General features: G+C 41.9%; 1 pseudogene; it reads left to right on the top strand.

Annotated features, from left to right (window-relative positions):
- The first annotated feature begins 337 nt into the window (after nucleotides 1-337).
- On the top strand, nucleotides 338-2973 carry LOC136329118 (cullin-2-like; annotated as a pseudogene).
- The last annotated feature ends 2993 nt before the right edge of the window (nucleotides 2974-5966 follow it).

Genomic DNA, 5966 nt, shown 5'->3' with positions numbered 1-5966 from the left:
CAGATTCCCGCATGCGCCCGACCGGATCCACCCAGCATGCCCACCAGGGGGTGATGCTCTGCCCATCTGGGGCATCGCTCTGTTGCACCCAGAGCCATTCTAGTGCCTAAGGCAGAGGCCACAGAGCCATCCTCAGAGCCCGGGCCAACTTTGCTCCAATGGAGCCTTGGCTGTGGGAAGAGAAGAGAGAGACAGAGAGGAAGGAGAGGGGGAGGGGTGGAGAAGCAGATGGGCGCTTCTCCTGTGTGCCCTGGCCGGGAATCGAACCTGGGACTTCTGCACACCAGGCCGACGCTCTACCACTGAGCCAACTGGCCAGGGCCTAAAAGCAGTAGATTTTGATGAAACATGGAACAAACTTTTAATGACAATCAAAGCTGTTGTCATGTTGGAATACGTTGAAAGAGCAACATGGAACGATCGCTTCTCAGATATCTATGCTTTATGTATGGCCTATCCTGAACCCCTTGGAGAAAGACTTTATACAGAAACTAAGATTTTTTTGGAAAATCATGTACGACATTTGCACAAGAAAGTTCTGGAGTCTAAAGAGCAAGTACTTGTTATGTATCATAGGTATTGGGAGGAATATAGCAAGGGAGCAGACTATATGGACTGCTTGTATAGGTATCTCAACACCCAGTTTATTAAAAAAAATAAGTTGGCAGAAGCTGACCTTCATATGGCTATGGTGGTATAGATATGAATGAACCACTTATGGAAATAGGAGAGCTAGCATTGGATATGTGGAGGAAATGGATGGTTGAACCGCTTCAGACTGTCCTTATCCGAATGCTGCTCTGAGAAATAAAAAATGATCGTGGTGGAGAAGACCCAAACCAGAAAGTAATCCATGGGGTTATTAACTCCTTTGTTCATGTTGAACAGTATAAGAAAAAATTCCCCTTAAAGTTTTATCAGGAAATCTAGAGTCCCCCTTTCTGATGGAAACAGGAGAGTATTACAAGCAAGAAGCTTCAAATTTATTACAAGAATCAAACTGTTCACAGTATATGGAAAAGGTCCTAGGTAGATTAAAAGATGAAGAAATTTGATGTCGAAAGTACTTGAACCCAAGTTCATGTACTAAAGTGATCCATGAATGTCAACAACGAATGGTAGCAGACCACTTACAGTTCTTACATGCAGAATGTCATATCATTCGACAGGAGAAAAAAATGACATGGCAAACATGCATGTCCTACTCCGCGCCGTGTCCACAGGCTTACCTCACATGATCCAGGAGCTGCAAAACCACGTCCATGACGAGGGCCTTAGAGCAACCAGTAATCTCACTCAGGAAAATATGCCAACACTATTTGTGGAGTCAGTTTTGGAAATACATGGTAAATTTGTTCAACTTATCAACACTGTTTTGAATGATGACCAGCACTTTATGAGTGCATTGGATAAGGCTCTTACATCAGTTGTCAATTACAGAGAACCCAAGTCTGTTTGCAAAGCTCCTGAATTGCTTGCTAGGTACTGTGACAACTTGCTGAAGAAGTCAGCAAAGGGGATGACTGAGAATGAGGTGGAAGACAAATTCACCAGCTTCATTACTGTCTTCAGATATATCGACGATAAGGATGTTTTTCAAAAGTTTTACGCAAGAATGCTGGTGAAACGTTTAATTCACGGGTTTAATTCACGGGTTATCTATGTCTATGGATTCTGAAGAAGCTATGATTAATAAGTTAAAGCAAGCTTGTGGCTTTGAGTTCACCAGCAAACTGCACCGGATGTACACGGACATAAGCGTCAGTGGTGACTCAACAACAAGTTCAGCAACTTTATCAAAAGTCAGGACACTGTGATTGATTTGGGAATTAGTTTTCAAATATATGTTCTACAGCAGGGGTCCCCAAACTTTTTACACAGGGGGCCAGTTCACTGTCCCTCAGACCGTTGGAGGGCCGGACTATAAAAAAAACTATGAACAAATCCCTATGCACACTGCACATCTTATTTTAAAGTAAAAAAACAAAACGGGAACAAATACAATATTTAAAATAAAAAACAAGTAAATTTAAATCAAGAAACTGACCAGTATTTCAATGGGAACTATGGGCCTGCTTTTGGCTAATGAGATGGTCAATGTGCTCCTTTCATTGACCACCAGTGAAAGAGGTGCCCCTTCCAGAAGTGCAGCGGGGGCCGGATAAATGGCCTCAGGGGGCCGCATGTGGCCCGCGAGCCATAGTTTGGGGACCCCTGGTCTACAGGCTGGTGCGTGGCCTCTGACACAGGCTCCTTCGTCCACGTTTGCAATCCCCCAAGAGCTGGGGAAAAGTGTCCAGATGTTTGAATTATTTTACAGCTAGCATTTCAGTGGAAGGAAACTTACATGGTTACATTATCTCTGCACAGGTGAAGTTAAAATGAATTATTGGGGAAAACCCTATGTAGCCATGGTCACAATATACCAAATGGCAGTGCTTCTAGCCTTTAATAACAGTGAGATCATCGGCTATAAGGAGCTCCAGGACAGCACTCAGATGAATGAAAAGGAGCTGACAAAAATAATCAAGTCATTACTGGACGTGAAGATGATCAACCACGATTCAGAGAAGGAAGATATTGATGCAGAATCTTCGTTCTCATTAAATATGAACTTCAGCAGTAAAAGGACAAAATTTAAAACTACGACGTCGATGCAGAAAGACACCCCACAGGAGATGGAGCAGACCAGAAGTGCTGTGGACGAGGACCGGAAAATGTACCTCAGGCCGCTAGAGTTGGTATCATGAAAGCGCGGTAAGTACTCCAGCACAACGCCCTCATTCAGGAGGTGATCAGCCAGTTGAGAGCGAGGTTTAACCCCAGCATCAGCATGATCAAGAAGTGCGTTGAGGTGCTGATAGACAAGCAGTACATAGAGCGCAGCCAGGCCTCCGCCGATGAGTACAGCTGTGTGGCATGACGCAGATCTCCTGTATGTGCGAGAAACTCATTGCCACTGCACGTAGTCTGTTCCTGTGGGCAGGAGCAGGCCTGTGCCTCCATAATCTGGTCCTTCAGCAGCCCCCGTCTCTCTGCTGTTTACAACATCACCAGTGTCACGTCATGAGCGTCGGAGGAGATGCCTGGAGCTATTTCAAGCTCATGTCATTGTGACATTTCTTTTTTTTTTTTTTTTTTTTTTTTAAATTTTTCTTTATTTTATTTATTCATTTTTAGAGAGGAGAGAGACAGAGGGAAGAGCTGGAAGCATCAACTCCCATATGTGCCTTGACCAGGCAAGCCCAGGGTTTCGAACCGGCGACCTCAGCATTTCCAGGTCGACGCTTTATCCACTGCGCCACCACAGGTGTGACATTTCTTAAAACTTTATTAAAGAGTGAGTGGAGCATTTGCTGACATGTGGAAATCTGGTGGGGTACCATGCTTTCTCTCCCCTTCACGTTTGCAGTTGATGTGGTTTTTTTAAATGTATCTTAAAGGACATAAAATAAAGAACTTAAATATTGTAATATGACAGATAACCTAATAATTGTATCTACATTAAAATGACAAACATGATATTGCTGCTTGTCAAATAAAAAAATAAAGAAGTAGAATGCCTTTTCTATGTGGACAGAGCATCACATTAAAAAAAAATGAGAAAATGATTCTAAAGTTAAATATATGCCTACTCTGACCTAGCAGTTGTGGTCCTAGGTTTTAATTTATCCAATAGCAGTTCCTGGCTGGTTGGCTCAGTGATAGAGCATTGGCCCAGCATGTGGGAGTCCCAGGTTTGATTCCTGGTCAGGGCACACAGGAGAAGCACCCATCTGCTTCTCCACTCCTCCTCCCCCTCCCCCTTTCTCTCTCTTACTCTCTCTTGCTCTCTGCCTCTTTCTCTCTCCCTTCCCCTCCTGCAGCCATGGCTCAAATGGTTTGAGCAAGTTGGCTCCGGGCACTGAGGTTGTCTCCATGGCTTTGCCTCAGACGCTGAAGTGGCTCAGTTGCCGAGCAATGGAGCAGCGGCCCCAAATGGGCAGAGCATTTCCCTGTGGGGGGCTTGCCGGGTGGATCCTGGTCAGGGCACATGCAGGAGTCTGTCTCTCTGCCTCCCTGCTTCCTCACCTCTCACTTAATTTTTAAAAAATTACCCAATAGCATTGACTGTAAATGTTCACAAAAAGATGTGCACAAGCATGTTTGTAGCAGCTTTATTCATAATAGCCCAGACTGGAAACAACCCAAATGTTCATCAACAGATGAATGAATAAATTATGAAATATACACACAATGGAATACTACTTGGCAATAAAAAAACACAACAATTTATAGCTACATGCAACAACGGTGAACTTCTCAAACATGATACTGAGTGAAAAAGCCAGATAAAAGTGCACATGCTGTATGATTTCATTTATACAAAGTCCCTAAACAGGCAACTCTGATCTATAGTGATTTCCATCTCCACTATAGGATGCAAAAGTTCTCATGGCATCTGGTACATGCATAACTGCACTTCACAAACCCTGCTCTGTATATTTTATATAGCAGTACAAATAGTTATAAATAAAAACAAAAATTTCATATCTGAAACCAAAACTAATTAAAAAGAAATTAATCCATTCAACTATTCAATAGTCTAAGACTTGACAGCTCTAGAAAGTGATTTCAAAATATTTTTATCATACTTCAATATGAACAACAGTAACATGCTGCAGATGTTCAGAATTTTAACTACTAAGTTAAATGAAAATTAGTATTTAATACTTCCTATTTTGCTAACTAAATTTTTTTTTAATGCAATGTGTGTAAAACATTCTTAATGAGGCAGAAGACCACAGGCATAAAGGCCTATAGTAACCTTAAGTACTTCATATTTAAATAGATTTAATTTTTATGGATAATTATTATCCCACCACAATGACCAACTTTTTCATTAAAATTGGGATGTTATCAGAATCACTAAACACAGGAGTACAAAGAAGGTCTGTCATTCAACAGGAAGTAAATGTACCAAGGGTGATCTCACACGTGCACTCTGGGGCCCGCCAGCTATATCCTTTGGCCCAGGAGCCTTATGACCTGGAAAACTCATCCCGTAGAGCCAGGGGGCCAGGCCATCTCTGCCTACACCTAACTGCAAACCATTCAGACCATTACCGTTCTCTTCTGACCCTGAGTACCTGTCCTAGAGAGACCATCCAAAGTTGACAGTCCTAATGAGAGCAGTCCACACGCAAGTGCATTTCTAGATTCTACCCTGGAATGCATTCTTAAATCCACCACCTGCTCCGTGTTATTTTCCAGACCACTTTGTTCTCATGCTGTATACCAGATGCTAGGAGGCTCCCTATCAATTTCCCTGAAAATGAACATGATATCACCTTCACCAAGCATTCTTCATAAAGTTCAATGCACCAATACTCTGATTCTCCTAGAATTTTATATTCTTCTTCTATGGGGCATAAGCCCAGACAGCCATGCCAAAATGCTGACAGGCTCCAGACTGAGCATGTCATATTTTTCAAGAACTGTAAAAGGCAGTGCTTGTCCTGCTGTGGTGTTTTATTTTGCATAGGACGCAGATGAATTCATGCTTTGTTTTCCAATGAATTTTTCCTCCATAAAATTCACCTCTTTATCATTTTTTTAAAATTGTTTTTAGAGAGAGAGTAAGGAAGAGAGAAAGAGAGAGAGAAAGAAGCATCAATTTGTTGTTCCACTTATTTATGCATTCATTGGTTGCTTCTTTATGTGCTCTGACTGGGGTTTGAACCTGCAACCTTGGTGTATCCAGACAACATTCTAATAAACTGAACTACATGTCCAAGGCAAAAATTCACCTCTTTAAATACAATATGAACTAATGTAAATTATCATCAATAGGTGTCATTGGCCAAGTTTTGTATTTTTCTTGAAGCTTAATTGTAAGATTACATGAAGCCTAATTTCTAAGCCATTGCAATACTATGATCATTGCTCTAAAAGAAAAAAACCACTCACACTCTAATTTATCTCAT

The sequence above is a fragment of the Saccopteryx bilineata genome, chromosome 3, assembly GCF_036850765.1.
Source record: "Saccopteryx bilineata isolate mSacBil1 chromosome 3, mSacBil1_pri_phased_curated, whole genome shotgun sequence".
NCBI classification, from domain to species: domain Eukaryota; kingdom Metazoa; phylum Chordata; class Mammalia; order Chiroptera; family Emballonuridae; genus Saccopteryx; species Saccopteryx bilineata.
This window is presented reverse-complemented; position numbering and strand designations above follow the sequence as displayed.